Source organism: Strix aluco, chromosome 16 (genome assembly GCF_031877795.1).
Source record: "Strix aluco isolate bStrAlu1 chromosome 16, bStrAlu1.hap1, whole genome shotgun sequence".
Taxonomy (NCBI): domain Eukaryota; kingdom Metazoa; phylum Chordata; class Aves; order Strigiformes; family Strigidae; genus Strix; species Strix aluco.
The window spans coordinates 7,459,705-7,482,529 of record NC_133946.1 but is presented as its reverse complement, the minus strand read 5'-3'; the positions used below and the strand labels follow the sequence as shown (position 1 = coordinate 7,482,529).

The 22,825-nt window shown below is 38.5% G+C and overlaps 1 protein-coding gene across 2 annotated transcripts in view; it reads left to right on the top strand.

The window, feature by feature from the left end:
- Positions 1 to 22,825, top strand: part of NELL1 (neural EGFL like 1) — a 296,030-nt gene that overhangs the window by 252,226 nt on the left and 20,979 nt on the right. The gene's annotated exons all lie outside the window — the stretch shown is intronic.

Here is a 22,825-nt window from a genome sequence, read left to right as displayed (position 1 = left end):
GGATCTGGTGGGCTAGTACCAAAAGCAAGCTACTGAGTTTTTGCCAGGAGGAAGAGGATTAGGAAGGCTTTTACAAATACCAAACTACGCTTAAATTCATAGTAGAATATATAAATGTATCTCTTTAATGGGCCAGAAGGAATTTTAAACATATCTGGGACAGTTGGCTCCTTTTTTTCAATGCCAAGATATGAATTCAGGAATTTGTGTTGCCTCTTCTTTCTCCCCACTTAGCTGCCTTTAGCAGAACTCTGAAGTAATGAAATAGGCATAAGGAAATGGATATTTTCTTGGTCTCTGGTTTGCTGAAGTCAGTAGCTGAATAAGGAGAACTTGAGACAGAAGAATGGCTTAGGGCCAAAAGACAATAATAGGCTCATGGAAAATAAGCCTGGATGGGACCTTAGGACAGGTCTCTGACCTGTTGCAGGATGAGCTGTCCCTTTTCTTCACATTTTTATGTAACATGTTAAAAAATCTTCATGGATGGAGATTGCACAGCTGCCCTAGATAGCCTGTTTGTGTGCTTCTCTATCTTCACTAGTATTTCCTAATGTCTTAGATCCTTTTTGTTATAATTTAAGAATACTACTTTAGTCCTCTTCAGAATTAAGACCTATTTTCATATCTCCAATTTATATTAATCTGTATGTTATTTTCATGTTTTTTCCCTGGAGTATTCCCTTGAAGTCATGTTTTCTAAACCTCTCATTATTCTTGTTATCCTCTCCTCTGGATCTTCAGTTGTTCTATATCTGCCATTAAGCTCATTGCCTGCTCTTTTGTGGACATACTACTCCAGCTAAGGCCCTGTCAGGAGTGCTGAACAGAAGGGAAGGATACACAGTATTTTTGCCCAATTATTCCAAGGTGTTTATGGCTTTGGTTTCATTTTGGTATGGCATCAAGTTCAGGTCTTGCTCTGCACCAGGTCTTGCTCTGCTGCGTAGTTCCCCTTGCAATGGTGGTCAGGGAAGAGGAGCTGGGCCAGCAGCAGTGTTCAGGGTAGACAGCTTGAGCACAAGGTCACCTCTGTCACCTCTATTAATTTCCCCAGAATTGGCTTGCATTATTTAGCCATTTTCTGCTAAGTAAATCAGAACATTTCTGTATGACATTGCTGCTTAGCAGTACTCTTAATGAACATTGCGAGATGTTCATTTGTAACCCTGAGCCTTTAGCTTCCATTTATTTCCATAGTCAGAGGGACCTGTGTTTGGTTAAATGAACTGTTTAGATTTGCCAGCAGAATTATCTTTATTCTCTCTGCACACATATAGAGCTTAATTAACAACACACCAAGATTTCATGTATGGCTATTTCAGGTGTAAAGGTCTGATGTACTTCTGTATCTGTTTGTAATATTATCAGCAGCATTGAAAACCCCTATAAATATTTCCAATTTTAAAAGTGAAAAGGCTTTTACAAACCCTTGAAAACATTAAAATAATGATAAAAAATAAATGAAGCATTATTTGACCTGAAGCATGATTGTTTCACTTTCCAGTGTTGCAAGCAAGTAAAAAGCTTAGTTATTTTGACCCACTCTACTTAAAATGTTAATTGTGTAATATAAAGTTTAGAGATCTTCTGCCATTGCTAATCTCAATCTTCATTTCTCTTCTTAATTGCGCATTTGAACAAGTAATCGTAATGTTTTTAAATTAGCTCTTACGATCTATTGGACCTTATATGAAGGAGAAGATAGTTACTTGTAAGCTATGTGGTTTATATATAGACAGACCTGGCTGATTCCCAGGGACATTGTAGGAGAAGATGCAAATGTAAGAAACCTTTTTGAAAAGTATATGTTGAAGCATCAATAACGTTCCTTTCCCCAGTCCTTCATGTCTTTTCCTGTCTCAGAGAAACCCGTGTTTTGTATTCAAAGTGCTGTTAAGCTAGTCTAGGAATAAACGAGTCATCTTAGTATGTGATGGCTAGTTCTTGATAGCTAACAGAACAAAATTATGATGGAAAATGGGCAAGTTCTGTTTACACAGAGAAGGGAGAGTGCATCACAGGGTTTTCCCTGTGGTATCTGGTATTGTGAAGAAACAGGGCTGTTGTCTTTAGAATTTTATCATATATTAACAATTATTATTAATAAAATAATAGTCTCTAGCATTTTATACCACATAAGGGGCTTTCAGATGATCTAACTTAGTTCCCACTTACTGTGGGTGACTGTCACAATCCTCTTTATGGATTTGTCAGATCTGTCCTAAAATTAGCTGTTTCTGAAAAAAAAAAAAAGGTGAACATCTTGCTACTCTGCCTGCAAAGATATTCCAGACTTTGCTGGTCCTGTGGCTTGGAACCTTCCACTGATTTCCAGCCTAGACTTATTACTGACAGTTAACACTCACTTGCATTGGTGTTCTGCCACTTGTCATTCTTTGTCTTAAATAAAAAATATTTTTATTATTTGCTCCTAATGCACTCACACAAAGGAATAACATCTCCTCTTGGTTTTGAATGTGCTAGGTGAAATAAGTGAGGAACACTGCATTTCATGAAATAGATTATTGATTCACTTGTCCTAGTAACTCCGGGTTGTTTTTTGGTTTTTTTTTTTAGGCAGAGTTGAAAAAAATTGTATGAAGTGTCACTATGCTTTTGTTTATGGCATTAATACTGTTGTGTTTCTGTTACAAATGCTTCTGTTGATAAATTCTAGATAGCTTTTGCCTTTTTCAACAAAGCTAGTCCTCCTTCTCCTGTGATCCTCTGATTGATTAATGTGGTCTTTATCCTCCCCAGTCATTTCTCACTGATAATTTCCCATCTTTTAGCAGAAATGCTTATTACTATGCTCTCAAGCAGAATCACAAGACCCTTTATATCATTATTTTTCATTCCATTCCCATTAGGCAAGTCCTTACAGCCTTTCTCTTCCTTCAGAATGGAATTCCAGCATTCCCTGGCATTGGCAGTGCTTTCCAAAGTTGTACCAGTCATACCGACCAAAGTTATACCCCCTTTGTGTCTTTGCTCAAAATATGAGATGAGGTCCAAGACAAATGTTTGGACATTACCTTCTCCAGTTCTCTTTTTTTAATCAGTAGACTTCCAGGAACTTTAAGGATACAGTTACTCCATTTTTATTGCTGAGTATACTGAGGTGGCATAGCTGGAAAAGCCTAGATCTCCAAGGCAATTAGTCACTTGTAATGGGGCTGTGGCAAAGTAAAGTTAGATTTCCTACTGTGCAATCCCTCATTAAATTCGGTACTTAGATGTCTGTCAACACTCCTATCTTAACAGGTACAATGTCCTAGAGGCCGTAAATTCTGCTTCTGTATGTATTTGCTTTATCTATTTTATCAGGCATGCCCAGCCCTACACTTACTTCATGCCAAAGCCATTGAAATGAAAACCCCAAAATAAGCTTTATTGAGACCCAACACACTAACCCAGAGTGCTCCAAGAATCCAGCCCTGGACTTGCGCTCTTGGCAAAGCGCAGCCTTGACCCAACAGTAGCTGCTGCTTTTGGTTGGAGACACTAGGCAGAGCGTTTCTGTTTGTGGGTGTACATGGCTTTCAGAGTGGGTAATGATATTTTTAACCTCAAATTTTTGATTTAGAATGACTCCCTGTGCTTGAGGCATTGCATGTCTCTCCTCCCAGGGAAGGGTCTGCCAGAGGGTCCCTTGTAAGGTCTCCTGATGTTGGTGTTCCACAGTGCAGGAACCAATAAAGATTGATTTGCCCAGGGTAATAAACATGGACGTAGTTTCCTAGGAGAGTGGTTATGTGACTCTGCTGGCCTCCAGTACCAATAACAGTTTAATCCAGGGATGCTTACATGTCCATGTTTTTCTTGCTGTTCATCTCTCCCTGTCTCTCATGTGCTGCCTGAGGATTGAGAGTGATGATTCTGTTTGCACTCTGGCTCTTCCTCTTCTCGTCCCCAAATAGTCTTCGGGGATATAAATGCATATAACTTAACATGTCCATTATTACCCGGCAGATCAGTAGCACAGCCAGCAGTAGAACTCAAGCACTACAATGCTTTCCTTTTTGTCTTTTTTTTTTTTTTTTTTTAAAGTCAGCAAAATCCCAGTGGCCTGGGAGAGGAGTGCAAGGATGGTCCTTGTTATTTCAAAGCATCCTCCTTTGTAGATGGATTAGCTTGCTGCTGTTGGAGCTGAAGGGGTGAGGCATGGAGCAGTCTTTACACAAAGTTTTACAATTGGGCTCATTTCAGAGTAGAATTTTCTTCTTTATTAGAAGTACTAAACCATGGAAATATTTCTTTATAATGATAGGCTATGTGGGGCTGGTCTGAACTGTTCTCATCATTTCACACATACTTTCTGTAACTTCACCATTTGCTCTCATTTTCTTGTTTTCTTTCTCTAACCACCTTGCTTCCATCTCTTTGCTTCTCAAAAGATTAAAGGGCCAAAATGCTGCATCCTAAAGTTCTTTCATTATTTACAGAAAGCATCACATAGTTTAATTATAATGCAAATAAGAAGTGATTTCTATCTAGAAAAGACAAGATGTTTCATTTAGTACCAAATAGCAGGAATGAAAATTACTCTATTTTCTTTCAATTAAATTGTCCAGTCTTTGCTGGATTGCAAATTTTGCTCAGGCTTCTTAATACAGTTTAAAGTTCTATATTAAATATTAAGTGGGATCCAAACTGTCACATTTATGAAGTGTTGCTGCATGCAGGGGTGTAATTTAATGTCTACTGTCAGGAAATAAATTCATAGACTATAGATTTTAGCCCTGACTAGGCCACTAACTTAAGTGACTGGAGGTGCTTCCCTCATTTCTCCAGGATCGTTTTTCTCTGTCTGTGGAACATATATCATGAAAAGTACCTATAACATGCTGGGTGAATGACTTATCTCAAGTTGTTGATGCAACTAAGAAGTTGGAATTTGCCTTTAGAGACAATGTTAATGTGTCAAGACCTAAGTTTTGATATGATTTGAAGTATTTTGTCCTGTGAATCTAAAAACATTTTTGGAAATTCTTCAGGAGTGGAAATATTGAAATTTCATTTTTGGTATTGTTTGCATGTTATATCTCACTTGTTGGCTTTTCATGGCTTGCCAGTGATACTGCTGCATGTATTAGTGTGAAGTCATTTATTTATAGTACAAGTTGGAGAAACAGTAACAAGTAACAACTGCCCAAATTCTCTTTATCAACACTAGGACTGCATACTGTGTTATGAAGTAATATAAAAAAGAAAAATAGGGAAGTTTAAAATCCTCATAAAATTTCAAATGGCTTTTCGAAAGACAATGATGGAACATACAATTTATTAAAGTTTTTTTGATGTAAGAGAAAAAAACGTTTGACAATCAATACTACAGAATATTTTCTGATACTCTTCAGATATATTTTCAATAAGCTATTGAAATAGACAACGGTTTCACTGTCCTCTTGCTAATGTGTATCAGTAAATCATCCCTAATTATCAATGTAGTAATTGGTAGACAATTATAAATCAATGAAGACCACAAGCTTTAGAGATAAGCTATGCAGTGGTAGAGATAAAGACAAAATAAGAACATTATGCTGTTCAAGAAGCAGAATTTTATGATCTATAGAGCTGAAGGGGATTTTTAAAATAGAAAGAAAAATATATGGTGTTATGCTAAAAAGAATAGTGTAGACAAATAAGGTGGTGAATAATAAAAAGGATAATTAATGTGTATCTGAGCAATCCAACTGGTTAATTGCACATGAAAGTATTTTCAGTTTTCTTGGAAATGACAAAAACTGTTTCAAGTTAAAAGGAGCAACTGGCAGCATGATCTGGGTTTCTTAGCAGTTTCAGAGCTGAATCCTCTGTAGAGCTAAACCAATAATGCGCTCTACTCTCCCTCGCTTATAGTCATTGTATTGGAACTATGAAGCAGTAGTAAAAAATTAGGAGAATTATTATAACATTGCATTTATTTTTAATTAAATTTTCAAGACTTTTAATGCGTTGCCTGAAATTGACTTTCTAATGTTTTGCACACATAAAAAATGAGACTGCAAAGATATTTGACTGAACATATTTGGTAATTGTTCTCCCCAGAGATGCAAGGCTGACTCGTGTTCAGGTGAATGTTTCAATTTCCCTTTTTACATCCCGCTGTAGTCGAATATGTGCACTGTCCTCGAGCGCTGATGGGAAGACTAATTGCCTTCTGGGGCTGGGAAGGGCTGGGAAGCAGTGCGGTGCTCCAGGAGGGGTGTGCTCTCTTCTCTTACAGATGCTGGCGCTGCTCTCTGTGCTGGGGAGAGTAGAGGCAGATCTCTGCTGTCCACTGATCCACATTTTTTTAGTAAGCTTTCATAAGTACATGTTTTGAAACGAGATGATTTGATGTTAACTAATATGATTTGATGTTAACCTGCGGAGACACTATTTACCAAGGGTGGAAGATAGTTGTGTGGAGTTGTTCTGAGGGACGTATCTAGGGACAGGTTGCAGGCCAGTTCTTTATAGACTTTTTCTTGTCTTTATTGATGCTTGGCTCGGGATGTGCGTGTCTCTTGACGAATTTAATCAGGGGGTACCTGAGTGATGTTCTTTAGCCCTGTCATTGTTCCCTTGCACAGTGTTCTCTGATGGATGCACCAAATATCCTTCCATAGGAAATGTCTACATTTCAGAGGGTTGCTTTTGTGTTCATTTCCATCTTGCTTAATAACATGTCAGTAACAGTAATGTAATGATATGGGTTATTTCCAGTGACATATCATAATGTGAAATTACAGTTTGGGTGACCTATTTCTAAAATATTATGGGTAGCTACTAAGTAATGACTAGAGTGCTTTACACACACGCACACACACACGTGTGCATCAAAGCATTTCTTCTTAGTGTTGCAGTGAAACAGTTTGACACTTCACTTTGAGTACAATACAGCCAGAAGATGCTTTGATCTCAGTGCTGAACTGCTCCTTTGCAACAAACAGGACACACTTTGATGTAGTAAAAAGAAGATGGAAGTTTCATTCAGAATTAAATTTTCCATCCTGGCTTTTTAATTTTTTTTTTTTTTTTTAAGATATGAAATATTTGGAAGGTAGTGCTCCATCTGTGGGTTCACATCTCCTTCCTGAAAGTGCAGTACATGGATCTCAAGTAAGGCACTATGTCCACCTCAGGATGGGAATTGCATTAGGGGATACAGTACCTTTACAGTTGTTACGCTAAGGTGAAAGCACAGCAGACTCGAGATTGGAAGCTGAACTTTTGTGCACCACAGTGTAGTCTATGGTATTGATACAGCCAGTGTTGGGGTCTTGAAAAATTCCTCTCTGGAAAATTACACCTCACAAAGTAAATCTAATGTCTGTGGTCAAGGACGCTTTCTCTTTGTCCTTGCCTGCATAACTATATGCCATGAAATAGCTGCTGTATATCGCTCCAGGGCTGGCAGTGATTGGGAAAGGAATTTCGTTGTATGCTGTTTAGTATTTTAATGGCTTTTAATGGAGGAAGCAATTTTTTAAAAAATATTTTTGAATTAAGAGTCACAGTTAACCTGAAAAACAAATACATAAATATTTAGTTCTTCCCAGGAAGACCAATTCTTTGGCATTCTAACACCTTTAAAGGAGGCACTTTTGACTAAAAGCAGTATAAATGAAGGTAAAAATTTAAACTTTGAGAAAGGTTATAAAATATGAAAGCTATTAAAGCAGTTCGGAAGCTTCTAGTTCCATCTCACAAATGGAGAAATGTTCTATGAGAGCTTAGGCCAAAAACTCTCTGTTGCAGAGATCTTTTACAAAGAAGAATTCAAACGAGGGATGAATGATCACTGGTGTGTGCAGGAAGGCACAAAGCTTGTTTGTACATTTGCCAGCAGAGCATGTGTGGGTTGTTTGGCTTTGAAAAGGATAGGAATACTTTTCTGGAATAGTTAGAGCAACCAAAAAAACAGCCAGCCTGGGACAAAGCCTCAAAGCATGTCCAACAAAAAGGAAGCCATTGTGTTACTCGGTGTATCAAGTACTTCCTTGTGCTAACATTAGCAGCTTTTAAAACTTTTCCTGGTACTGTCACATGAACTTTTTATTCTATGGCAGAAAAAAAAAAAAAAAAGGAGAAAGAAAACAGAAAGGCATAAAAATGGATAAAAGAACAATAAAAAGCAGGCAATGGCTCACTAAAATAGATCTCCCTTAAAGCATTGTTAGAAGCACTGTTTTCATATCTTTCAAACTGTTTCCTTCATCCAGTGTCTCCCACTGGACCATTAAAGAGGCTGAAACAGCCCCAGTAACTTACTGGCCTACATGCCAGCCAAACAACACTGCCTTGAAGATGATCTCTTCTAATTCATCTTCAGCTGGCTGAGCAAATGAACTCACATTGGTCCTGTGGAGCCCTTCCTCATAGCTGATGTGGTCTGTTACAGTTATTATTGCTGCTAGTGCAAAAGTGCATCAGTTGACAATATGATGTCTCAAGAGGGCACATCTAAACAGGAGGCCAGTGTCCACAGAGCAACAAGCAGAGGGAAGCATGAAACAGGCCTTTAAAATACCTGTGGTGGCCAGGGAGGAGACAGCTGCCTGGAGGAAATCAATCAGAAGGAGACAGCCTGCTCCATGGGCAGGCATACCAGACACAAAAGGAGGAATTTCTCAGGCTGGGGCTGTATTAACAGGAGCACAGCCAGGAGGCTGAAGGCAGTGATTATCCCACTTTACTTGGTACTCATGAGGCCACATGTGGAATATTGTGTCCTGCTTTGCCTCCCCAAAACAAGAAAAACATCAGTAACCTGCAGCTTGATCAGCAGAAAGCCATCAGGTTGGTCAGCACTGCAGTGCTTTGCCCTGTGCAGGGAGGCTGAGGAATGGGGCTTGTTCAGCCTGGAGAAGACACAGCTTCACAGGGACATAATAGGAGCCCCCAGCAGTGATGGGAAGTCACTAAGAAGATTGAGCTAGTCTTTTTATGGGGATGCAGGGAGAGGAGGTGAAAGACAACAGACAAATTGGAACAAGAGAGGTTCCGGCTTTCTTGCCATGGGGAAGAAGCCCAGGGAGGCTATGCAGTCTCTGTCCTTGGAGGTTTTCAAGACCTGCCTGGATGGAGCTCTGAGCAGACTGGTTTTCCCTTATAGTGGGACCTGCTGGGTGCAACAGCTTGGACCAGAGACCTCCTGACCCCCAGCCAGACTTGAATTAGTCTGAGATTGATGCATAATTTAGATTTACAAACCCCTTCAGCACATTTTTCACTGATTCCTTTTCATGTAGATGCCTACATTGCCAAGTGAAATAGAATTTGTCTTACCGTGTTTTAATGGGAGAGATTATGACTGTCTGCCTTTGGGGTAGTCAGCTAAACTTCTTGTTATAGTCAGCAGAGAGAAATAGGTATTTCTAATGCATGATGCATCTTCTCGGAAGGACGTATCTGAAGTAGGTGTTAGATGAATTGTAGCCTAAAAGCACCCAACTCTCCATTGATGATAAACGGGACCAGATAACTGTCTGTAATACACATAGATCTAGACATTCTAGACATCTAAAGCTAGGTGAGATGTATCTCACTTTCTAATATTTTTGCTTGAAGAGGTTTCGATGTCTTTTCTGGGAATCAAGATTGTTGTGGAAATATGGGATACAATTAGCCCTCTACAGCTTACTTCAATTACACAGGATGAGCAACAGGTGTTTGTCACCTGTTGGAAACTCAGACATTTAGAAATTTTTTCAATAATCAGGAACAGATTTTCTTTTGTTGTAAATAGAGGACAGCAGGATAATGACATTTTGCTCTTTTTTTCTTTCCTTTTCTTTTTCAAAGGCAAAAAGGGCCGTGCGTACCATTTGGTATCTGACTGCTAGCCAATGTAATAAAATAGCTAACCCTCAGTTTAATGTTCACCTTCCCATAGGAAGGAAATGTCACTAAAGGGTAGGTAGCAGTGGACTATGTATGCAAGTGCTTCATTGCAAGGTCAAAATCAAAGTAACTGAAGAAGGAGGAAATGTGTATTTGGTTAATTAGGCTCCTGTGAACTCTTTCTGAAATTCTCGTGAAACACGGAAAAGACAGTAGTGCCCTCCCAGATGCTGGTGTGATCCTGCCCTTAGACTGAATGCATTCCCCACGGGCACTGCCTCCCTTAACCTGTTGGTTGCTCTGCCCAACAAACATTTTCAGTTTGGCACAGGTAAGGCTGTCAATCTTTGTGAACTAGCAGCTGATGACTCAGCCCTTCTATTTCTCATTCTGTAGAATAAAAACCAAGATACACTAATGAAATACACATAGTCTTTTCTGAAGTAAAGAATTTCCCAGAAATACACTTAAACAAGTTTGCTCAGTAATGCTGGTTCTTTCCTAGCTACACTTTAGAGAGGCAGAGCTGGCTAAAGTGGAAGACGACTGTAAATATTCTTATTATTCCAATTCCTTCTTCTCTGCTAGTATCTTCCCCCTTTCACCTTTCTTGGTATCCTGTGTTTAACAATCCAGCAGGATGATTCTGCAGAAGCTTCTTGTTAAAATACAGGTGTACATGACTGGTTTAAACCAAATGAAGACAACATCTTAATGGCAGTACCTTTTTATCAGCTGTTGAAGTGACCATATTGGATTTGATTGTAATTTAGATGTGTATTTAGATCCATTTCTGAAACAGCTGTATGCAGGCTGTGATGTGGTTTGAACTGAAATTATTTTGACGACTGAAAATCCGTAAGGCCAGGGACTGAATTTTATTGAAAACTGAGGTAGTTTTACCAAGAAAATGTTCCGAGCAGCATGATAAATGACCTCTCCTTAAGAAAAAAATAGATATTTCAACTTTATGTTAAAGCAACTAAGACGTGTATCTAAAAGACTGGTGAATTTTGGGGCGGTATGTTATATAACTGAAGGATAAGTAATGAAGGCATCTTTTTTTAGTGCACTTAGTAAATTAGAAGACAGTCTGTAGGATTTCTAAGTTGGTACAGGTTAAGAACCAAATGAAATGCACATCTCACAATTTGCCTTTGCTGTATTTCACAATCAGTATGTTTGTGAAAACCTTGTTTTGGAAAACCAGACAATATATATTCTGTTTTGGCGGTCCCAAGTTCCTTGGCAATGGCATGTCACATGCCATTTTAGAGCAACCATTGGCCTAAGTCACTGTCAGGCGGCAGGCATTCTTTTTTTATTGACTCTCAGGTGATTTAACTCTCATAGATTGCAACATATTAGGTGCTTTCATGTGGCCCTAAGAATAATTTCCACTGCCTGTTACGATTTGTTGGCTTAGGTCATGTTTCCTACTGTGGAAAAGCTTCCCCTACAACCCTTTCCTTGCTCATATCCTCTGATGTTCATGGCTACACCACCACTGCCGTTGTCATTGTTCATGACATGAGTCGCAGTCATCGCATTGTCTAGAGCAGCTCACCTCAGCGAGGTGATCTAATGTGCATGATGGAGACTGTAGTCTTCATAGAAAGATGATGATGTCCTCATGTGAGAAGGAACATATCCAGTGCAATTAGGGGAAAAAAATCTGATTGGACAGTCTGAAGTGCTCTGTTTTCAGTTTATTTGGTGGGTTTTTTTGGCCATCTTTTTCTTCCTCAAAAGTAGTCTTCTGCCTAAATGCATAAATATGTATAGGACAGCTTTTTTCAGATGTGATCACTTTTTTTGGATTCTTGATGTTCTGTTATCCTGTGTGTCAGAGATTCTACTCATTTTACTAATAATAAAGCTCTGAAACAGAGACTCTGCATACATATATATGCATATATATGTCTGTAAAATGACAACATTCTGTATGTTCATTAATCTACATGCAACCTGAAGTACATACTGAAGAGTTACTAAAGGTTTCTGTAGCATCAAAACATTTTGCTTACAAATAAACAGGTATGCAGAGAAGCTTTTCAAGATCAAACACAGGGCAATAGTAGCACCAGTGTTAAACCTCAGGTAGCTGTTTCTTCTAATCCTCAATTTACTCATCTAGCTAGATTCACTGAGTCTTTGGAACTGCCTGAAAACCCCACGCACTGACTTTTAGATCATGTAGCTGTTTGAGATTCTACAAAGTTCAAAGTGATCCTTCTAGTGCAATAAGATCTAGTTTTATGTGCCAGGTTTTGCAGATGCTTTTGCAGAACAGTTGTATAGGTTAGTGCATTTTAAGAGAGTAAGTTGCACTGTGGTATTCAAATAGTAAAATCAACTATTATGAGAGACTCCTAACTTTGGGAATTCTGTTGAAAAGCAATTACATTCAACTTACATATAATAAAACTTAGTTAATTCAGTGAAATAGGGGGCACAAAACCAATTTGGATAAATGTATTTTTTTAATGAGTGACTGTATCTGCATCCTGAATAATCAAACCCTTTCATATAATCAAATAAACAAAGGGGTTTTTTTAATATTTTCATTTTTTTACAAAGTATTATAATATTACATAATACTTGGGAAGTATTTTGAGATCGCAGGATGAAAGATGGCATAGAAGCGCAGTTTATTTATTATTATTATTAACATTTGATGAGTCCCCTGGCTTTTCTTCCAGGATTTTCTACTTATTTCAGTTGCACATTTTTAATTGCTTAGTGAAATGATGTAGTCATATCTCAGAGTTGGTTTAATTGGAATTATTGATGTCTGAAGCAGCACCCAGGCTGGGAAAACTGGGGTCTGATCAAAGTCTGCAACTAATGGTTTAGTGAGTTAAAAATTCAGTCTTAATTAAAAAATGAAAGAGAGTGTGTGCTTTCAAAGCACACATTATATGCTAAGGAAGCAGTCACTTCTTATTTATTTGGAAATACTCATTGCAGTATTTAAAAAGAAGGATAACAGTAATGACTGAAGTTTTTAATGCTGAATATTTGTTGAGGTTTTCACCTGGAAGAGTTTACTGGATGCCACACTGTGCTTTCATACCTGGTGGTACACTTTATTCTCTTTAGTTATGTTTAGAACTGCGTGTAAATTGGGAAGTTCATTTTAAGATGAGTTTCAAGATTTTTGAATATTTTATTGTAATGGAAAATAATTTTTGAATTTTCTATGGGGGAGTTTTTTTAACGTGATTCAAAGAAGTTTTGAAATGTGTTATGTAGAACAAATAAGTTTAAAATGAATTCTGATTAGTTTGATGAAGAAAACAGAAGATATTAAGCAGTTGTATTACCTTTTGTAAGTCAGTATCTTGGCTCATTGACTACTGAGGATGCACAGGACAGTTGTTGACCATCTCTAGTCAGGTGGAATGAATCCTGGCTTTCATTCTGAACGTGTCAGTGGGATGCTTGTACTGTTTGTTTTGCAAATTTTACTAGATTCTTTGCAACATTTTGACTCATTACTTAGTGCAATGAAATACGGTGCTTTCCAAGTTAACTGGGAAAGCGTGCTTTTTCCATGTTTGTCAGGCTTACTGGGTTGTGCATGGGAAATCACAACAGCAAACTGCTTTTTATGAATGTGCACATCGCGTGATGGAGTTAGGAACCTTGGTAAATTTAACTGCTCTGGTGGGGGGAACAGATGGAAGGTGGTGGGACTGCAGAAAGTTCAAGCAGACCAAAATAGAGAATGGCTTTTATTTGCATTAGGAACAAAGGGAGATAGGCTAAGTGATGCAAGAATTTTGACTTCACCTCTTAACGCTTCCAGTCTTTTGTTATTTTGGTTCTTTTGTGTAGGTCCTTTTTGTGTACACTTCTTATTATTGGAAATAAATATATATATTCCAAGGTGGATGGGGATCTTTCACTGGATGAGAGCAGTTGCAACCCAATGTGCTGTGTGGAAGATCCACCACAAATTTTATCCTCTTTATGAAACTGTTCATACATTCTCCAAAAGTATGCATTTTTATTGTTTGCACTGTATTGATCAGCACTTCTTGAACCATTTTCTTCCCTAATTAAGGATGCAGAGAGCTTACATTATTCCGCTTACGATCTCAAGAGCTCTTTTTACGCTGCTTGTTTGGGGATTTGCTTCCTTGGGAGAGTTTATTACTGTATGAATGAAAATGCTTTTCTGAAGCTGTTAATCATTTCAAGATTAAAAAAACCTAATTGAGAATATTTCCCATTATTATTAAACTCTCCAGGGTGCTATAGGGCGTGCACACTATTATAATCTAAACCTGCAATTTGGCTTTGCTTCTTGTGCCCTTTGGCACAGTGGCATACACTAGAATTTTAAGGAGAATGGCCGACACCCCCCCACCCCAACCACAGTGAACAAAATGTGCTTTTTATCATTTTCTCATCAGCTGCTGCCTCCTGTTAGCAGTGAAATTGTTTTGACAAGTGTTATTTTGTCGGAACCATATTCGATTATGGAAGGGCTCAAACTAATCAAAGAACTTCCTAACATTGTGGACTATCGGGCTGCAATATAATCTTCCCAGTGAAGTGGAGGGGGACTCATCATGTGAGTCATTTTAAAATTGGTTGTGGCAAATCACCGAAGAGTGTATGGTAGGGAGCATTTATTCTCTGTCACAGAATGTGCTAGATAAGATAATAGGCTATTTCTATGGCTTTTTGATGTTGAACTTTAGCATTTCAAGTGCTAGATAGAGTGATATATTGGGTATGCATTGTACCTAAAGACTGTGCATGTAGTCTGCTAGTGTTGGATAATAACGCTGAGGCTCATCAGTGAAGCTTTTATACATAGAGCCAGTGTCATCCAAATGATTCTTTTTGTGCAATGCACTGGATTGCAGACAATCGGTACGCTGGGTAGAGAATGCTGTTTGTCAGTGTCCTGTTTTATAAGAGGCTACATTCATCTTTTGTAGTTCTGATGAACCATTTTGCAGCCCGCATCCAGTTTACTTCAGCAGTTTTTGTTGGAGTGAGCATTCCTTCTGAGACAGAATCACTAAATGACAGAACAGTTGAGGTTGGAAGGGACCTCTGGTTGTCATCTTGTCCAACCCTGCTGCTCAGGCAAAGCCACCTAGAGCCAGTTGCCCAGAACATGTCCAGATGGCTTTTGAATACCTCCAAGGACGGAGACTCCACAACCGCTCTGGGCAGCCTGTGCCAGTGCTTGGTCACCTTCACACTGAAAAAGTGTTTCCTGGTGTTCAGACAGACCCTTCTGTGTTTCAGTTTGTGCCCATTGCCTCTGGTCCTGTCACTGGGCACCACCGAAAGGAGCCTGGCTCCATCCTCTTTGCACCCTCCCTTCAGGTATTTCTATATATATATATATAGGTAAGATCCTCCTGAGCGTTCTCCTCTCCAGGCTAAACAGTCCCAGCTCTCTCAGCCTTTCCTCATGTGACATGCTCCAGTCCCTTACGTATTCTCATGGTCCATGGCTGGTCTGTCTCCAGTTGTTCCATCTCTCTCATATACTGGGGAGGCCAGAACTGGACCCAGCACTGCAGGTGTGGCCTCACCAGTGCTGAGCAGAGGGGAAGGATCGCCTCCCTCGACCTGCTGGCAATACTCTGCCTCATGCAGCTAATGATACCATTTGCCTTCTTTGCAGCAGGGTCACCTTGCTGGCTCAGGTTCAACTTCGTGTCCACCAGGACCCCCAGCTTCTTTTCTGCTTTCCAGCTGGTTGGCCCCCATCAACTATTTTGCTTTAACATATATCCCCATTAGGCAATTCTTCTAAAATTTTGTGATCTTGGCAAAGAATGTGCAAGTCTCTAATTGAAGCATGACAAAACCTATTGTCAAAAATATTTTTTCTTCTGGTTAATATATTAATCTCTTTATCAGATATTTAATGTATTTTGCCACACAGACTTTCTGAAAAGTAATTCTGTAATCTGTAATATGTTTTTAGGGTGGTCTTTACCAGTCATTGTAAATTAAATGAATCTGAATTTAGAGTAGCTATGCTTTGAACTGGCTTAAAGCAGCTTTGTGCAGAAAAATACTGTGCTGTTAAGGATGGATTTGACCTTTTTTTTTTTTTAAAAAAAATCTACATAATCCTAGCTGTGTAGAAGTATACCTCTGTGTGCTGAGGGCTTCATTGATTATAGTCTATTGACAGGATAGACCTCTCTTGTTGATCTTGTTCTCTAATTTTATTCTAGTATGTGTATCTAATATTCTGAATAGCTGCTCATGTATAATATATGCAGATACAACTCCAGTATCACAATTTAATTGAATTAGTAATCAGGGATGAAAACACTGAGCATTCATCAAAAATAAAGCTCATGTTCATGAGTCATGAGGAGGAGTGAAGGTTGGCCTTGCCTCTGGTTATTTGAGAACGTCTTTATACGGATGAGAGAAATGGTGACCTAAATGAGAGGACAGTGGACTGGAATTACAAAATTGAGGAGCTTCTTGCACAGTGGCTTTGGGCAACTTTGGGCAATTCGTTGTATCTCTCTGCCTTAGTTATCTCACCTGTAAATTGCACATGATATCTCTCTATTCTACTGTACAAAATGATATAAAAAAATTAAATAAATACCACTTTCCTAGTGGTCTGTACAAAAATGCTGCCAGATTGATTTACATGGGACATGGGTGACTTTAGCATGAAGATCACACACTATTTTTACCTAAGTAGGTAGAAAAATAATAAATTCAGAGTCCCAACAAAGTGCTTTGTTTTGTTTAGGAGGAGTATAATGTCAAGAGAGTATGAGAGGAGCATTCATGGAAAACTGTGGGATATTGCTAGTAGGCAATGAGCTAAACTTTTTTCCTGAAGTTGTGAGTCATCAGTCCAGCATCAGTTTGCAAGCAGGCTATTTTCAACTCCATATTCCCCACACCTCCCTCCAAGGCAGCTATATCAAGCATGATCTTGTCTTCCAAGACATGGGAAGAGCTCAAATACAATAAATATTGGGCTAATAGCCCTGCTGTTTTCAAGGTGATGTAATTTGAGAGACGTGTTGACCATAGGCCTCAAATTTGACAGAAAGTCTTTGCCTCAGTTTGAAACTTAACCTACTAATTGTGAAGTCAGTCTGTTTCTGGCTTGTGGAGTGATAATTAAACTCCTGTTTACAATGGAAACTCAAATGCAATACTAAATATGAAACAGTTCTTCACCCTGCCTGGTATATTCCTGCTATGCTTTCCACTGAGCTGTCTGGCTGCAATTCTGATTTCCTACAGCACTCAGCAATCTTTTAATATGAGAGTAAAACCCTCTTGTTTCAGCCTCAGTCTTGTGAAGCGACATTTATTTGGACCATCCAGGACCTTTAGGTTGCATACTCGAAGTGTGCATATTTAGCATACAAATAGATGAATACGAGGGTATGCGAGAGGCATGCACTAAACTGATAAAGACATCATCTTGGAGTGTGTATTAAAAATGAATTTCAGTAAATTAGATGCTATATATTAAAAGAATTAATCTTTAAAATTGCTGGTAAAACTAGTCTGTGTTATTATTCTGATACCAATTTAATTCCATTTATTATTGTTAAACTCATCATTCTAAATTTGCACATCAGTTTCAGATGATTAAAAACCTTGATAACACGAATCCAGAATTACACAATAAAGCATATTACAGCTGTTCTTTAATTATAATGAGTGGTGGGCACACCTTTTATCCCTGAAAGCCATTTTGTACCATTAAACTGTTGCGTGGGTTTGATTATTCATTAATTTGAGTTGTATTCACGATCTCAACAAATTTAAAGTTTTATGGTTTACTGCTATGTCCTCAAAATAGAAAAAGGGACCAAAGCCTACACCATTTATTCAGGCAAAACTACTTCTGCCTGAGAAGGAACTGCAAAGGCCAATATAAATATAATGCAATTAAAATCAGTCTGTGAAAACAGCCGTGACTGCTGAGGAGGGAGAAATATGTTATTTGGTGCTGATTGTTTGCCCAAAATCTCCTAATGAGTTAGAAAGTAATTAAAAAAGAGGCTAAATGTGAAGGAAAAATTTCCAAAGCCTGCTATTGGCTTCAGTCAGAGGGGGAAATCCCCTGAGACACTTAAAGATACGAGATAAGAAACTGATGCTTAAAAATGTCAATAGATAGGGCTCAGACAGATATCTTTTGTGTCCTTTCTGATTTTTACTATCTCTGTATTCTTAAGAATGAACTGGCCTCATGAGGTTAAGCGACAGCCATGAGTCGTTATTCAAATATAACTAAATTATATAGTTCTCTGTGTTCTTCAAAGTTACCATTTGTTTAATAGCTAAATTGCTGTACTGTTGGTGTATCGTTGGTATTCCAGGCACGCTGGGTTATAAACCTGTGACAAGGTCAGAGTATTGTAGCCTCTCCTACTTTGCACTGGGAAAATCTAGCAGACTTTAAGGGTGACCATTGTCGATGGTATTTCTGCTTTGTATTACATATGTTTAAAAATAAATCCAAGACCTTCTTGGTAACTGTACTGGATTGCCAAAGCTAATGTAGAGATTTAATAGTATAGCCAATGTAAGAGTTAATAATAAAGGATAAAATTCAGCCCTTATATAAGTTTATGTAAAACAGCAGAATTATTATTTGCTTACATCAGCTGAATTTGGCATAAAGGTAGGCAGGTGGGAGATTTTTTTTTAGAGAGAGAATTTTTCATCTCTGCTCATCCAAAGGAGTTGTCTTTGCTTTCAGGGTTTATTTGAAGTAGTCAACTGACTCCTTTGCAGCGGGGAAGCTGTTTGCATAGTACTGTCAGTGACATCCCTTTCTTGCTGCCTCTGTCTCATGGAAGCGAGGCTCATGTGAGACTAGGAGATGAGAAGAGGTTGTATTTTACATAGAGCTCATGCCTCGGTTCGCTGGGTGAATTCTTCTGCTGTTTTTATGTTGAAGAAAATAAGGTGGAAAACAAACCTGTAATGCTCTGGAACTAATGGAGTTAACTGTCAGGGTGCGATTTTAACTTGGGAAGCTTGAGACCTGTCTGATCCTTGCCTCTTAGGAGGTGCTTTTCCTGCTTATAGGTCTCCTGATCAACAGAGAGCTAAAGATAAGGATCTTATATTTTGTGCATGAAAAAGAGCACAGTAAGAGTTTGATGAACAGATACTTTTATAATAAAACTCTTCTGTCTCATTGAAACTGTAGATTGCTAGCTATTACATGACACTGAACAGTTTTCCTTTCAGTATTATCACACAGTGACTTAAATGTGATGAGGCATTAGAAAAGATTGAATTATTTTAATTTTACTTTTGCACTGGTTTCTGAAGCCATTGTGTTTTATTTTGAGGTAAATTATCCTATTTATCTTGTCTGCATAAATACCTTTATGAATAATGCAAGAAGCTGGGATGCTAAAAGTAAAAATTACAGACCTGTCCTTAAAGGACAGGATTAACATCCTGCAAGAGCTTATTCAAAACCAACTGGTGCCTTTATTTTACAATACAAAAATGTGCCATTTTTGAGCTTTTACAAAACCATTTTAGTGGAGTGTTGCCAGATCCATTAACAATTCTGTACTAATGACAGTTATATAACTGAGTGGGGTAAAAGCAGGCAATGGAACAGTCTGTACAGGATCTCCTTTTACATGGACGTTGTAAGGCTTGAATGAAAAAACTGCAAAAATAGTTCCACGGAGGTAAAAAGCATCAATGTCTTATGTTGAGTTAAACCTAGAAACAAAAAATATTACGCTTAGTGCAAAGGTAGTGCAGATATTTAGCTGAAGACTACAGAGGCAAATTAAGGTTATGGAAAATATCAGTTCCCAAGGAAAGATTAAATTGGCCGTTTCTCACAAGCACTCTGTTTTAGACTATCCAGCTATTAGCGCAGATGTACAGACAGCTCATAGCAATTTGTGAGTTGGTCAATGTGTTTTTGCTGATTTTGGTGAGCGTGGCCTAGTCGTGTGGGATGATGAGGTGAAGATGTACATGTGAAGACTGAGGCTCCTCCGTCCATGTCCATGCCAGGATGCTGCGACGAGGCAGAGCCTGGAGCCCCGAGAGCCGTGTGTTGCTCTGCTGCCAGGCGGGCAAGACCTAAAGCATGGCAACACAGCCAAAAAACGTCCGCTCGTTGTTTCCTCTGGCCTGTGTCATTACAGAATTTTGGAACAGGTTTTTCTGTGCTCCTTTGAAGAATGTTTGTAGTTTTTGTACTGTTTTCACTGTCAGGTCAGAGGTATACACTTTCATTTTAGCTTAACATAACTTTATGAAGAAAGTGTATATAGTGTATTCTGGTGAGCATCTGCACACACAAAACACACATGCACACACAAAAATAGTGCATATATAGCTCAAATTCTATAGCAAAACCGAAAACCAGACTTGGATACGAAGATATTCATCCTGAGGCAAGTATGCAAACGTAGTGCATGGATCTAAAGATGGAAAAACAAAGATGAAGAAAGGTGAATTGGTTCTAATTCCCTGAACTGGCCATTATGTATAACAGCATCTTCCTATGCAGAAAAAGTCCTCGAAAAGGTATTTTCAAAAGCCATAGTATGTCCAGATGGAAGTGATCTATTAGGTGAACTAAGTAATGCCACGGTACATGATACACCACTTTATAAAACTGTTATTTGCAGTTCCCTCTTGGTATTGCAAGCTATTTTAAATCATTCTGAATTTCTAAAGCAAATCCATAATATTTTCCTATACCTGCAGAGATGTTTATACATATGGTACAAATAATGCACAGGTTCACAGGAGAAGCTTACAGATCTAATCATAATATTTTCTCCCTTTTTAGTCTTTATGTACATCATGTTAAGCAGGGGGAATAAGAAACTGCAATGTAGGAGACAAACAGAGAAGCTGCTAATGGTTTTCCCTGTTTATACCGCTCTTCAGGCATATTGTATTTAATGACATGTTGCCAAAGGAATACTAACTTGCTGCTGAAGCAGGGGAAGGGTTGCTTCTTCGTTCTCCTCCCTGCACCCCCAGCCCAGCCTGTCTCCAGCACACACGCAGGAGGAGGCTGGGCTGGGGAGCAGAGAGGAGTGCTGAGTTTCATCTGGAGAGGAGAGGAACAGGGCTCCTCCCGTAAGCTGGAAATGGCTTTGGGAGGGGAGAGGTAGTGGTAGGGAGCAGATTTTTTTTTTACCAGTTGCTTCTGCTTCCATGGTGTCTTTCAGGGCAGATTTTCCCAAAACAGCCCGCACAGCACCTCCTTTTCCTTCGTCCTCAGCATGGGTAGGGCAGTGCTGGTGTGACCCCACTGGTTTAAGGAGATGAAGGAAGTAAAGGAGGAACCTGTACAACTGAGAGCGAGTTCTGTTTTCCCAGCTCTGCTGGTTTAAGAAGCTGGTTTGTGTCTCCCTAAACATCAGTTGACAAAAGCTGTAGACAAGGACGGCACTGCCATTAGAAAGCCATCTAGTCTTGAAATAGGTTTATGTATTATTCAACTTTTCTGACATAATCAACAGACACTCATACACGGGTGCTCTTTTTCTTCCATTAAGTAAACTGCTGCTTAGTTTTGGTATCTTGGCAGACAGGTGTTGTGAAAAGTAATTTACCAGTCAATTAGTATCCTACACCATGAGCCTTAATCAAATATACTTTCAAAAGGGCTCAAGTTTAGAGATGAACTTTAGGAAAACTCTATTGATTTTGTAAATTAAAAATGTAAAATTGAGTGGATAGAGGTCCAGTACACGACTGACCCAAGGAAGCAATCTTTAAAGAGGAACATTCTCCGATTCAACACTGGGGAAGAAAAGAAAGCAAGAAGGATTCATTTGCAGTTGACCTGCAATAGCAAAGTCATTCACTTTCCAAATAGGATTAAACTTGTTCCATCAGCCATGACATGTGAAAAGATCATGGTTATAAATTCCATTTGCTGTAATGAATTGAAAGTGTCTGAGTTTGCAAGCAGCACTCATCGCTGATGGACAGCTAGATTTGTGCAGTGTTTTAACATTAAAATTAGCTTCTGCAAAATAAAAAGTACAGAAAAGGTGGCAGAAGTGACAGATTTTAAAGCATAAAAAAATTGACTTTATTGTTAGATGGAAGCTGAATAAAGCTAGAAATAAATAGTGGTTATAACCCTGTTATGTAGATAACTTGCTTCATTCTTGAGTGAGGGTGAACACAAAACTGGAAAAAGGCATCTGTTTAGGTTTCTCAGCTATGTTTCAACAAGAATAAATATTGTTACTTAAATGAGGAAAAATCGAACTTTTCTATGGTGTTGCTTGTAAGATGTGAGAAAATGGAATTGTATTGAAGGATACTTCGTTCACATCAATTTCAACGTACATCGATATGACTCCACTGCAGTCCGTGAAATCATATTGGTGTAGGTATCTTGTAAATTGACATAAAAGCTACACTCTGTGGTTACTTAATAACCTTAACTCAGTCTTGCATCAGGATCATGAGACATTTGTACTTTGATGCTTGCAGAACTAAATGCAGTTTCAGAACCTATTTTTCCCAAGTTTGTGTGTTTGGTGTACACTATTTTATGCATATTTTAAATGTGCCAATTGCTAAGAAAAAAATCTCAATGGGTGAAAATGTCTAATATTTGTGAATGATTTGAGATTCATTTTAATTGATAAGGTACCCAGCTGAAAACTGTCCAAGATTAAAAAAAAAAATTAAAAAAATGCTTCAGCTAAATAGAGGAATGAAAATATAATAGCTTCTTAAATTACCGCAAGGTTAACATATAATTAATTTGCTAATTTTAATTACAACCCTACAAAATGTGCTGAAAAATGCTCAAAGGGGAGAAGCAGCCAGGTGCCAGCCGTGATTAACCAAGGTTACTAGCAATTATGAGGTCTCTATTAACCATGTTATAGAAATTTTAAAAACTCCTTTATAAAACCAGCAAATTTATTGAAACTCAGCAGGGCATTCATCTTGCTGTACCTTTCCATTGCTACAGACTTGCTGTCAGTTG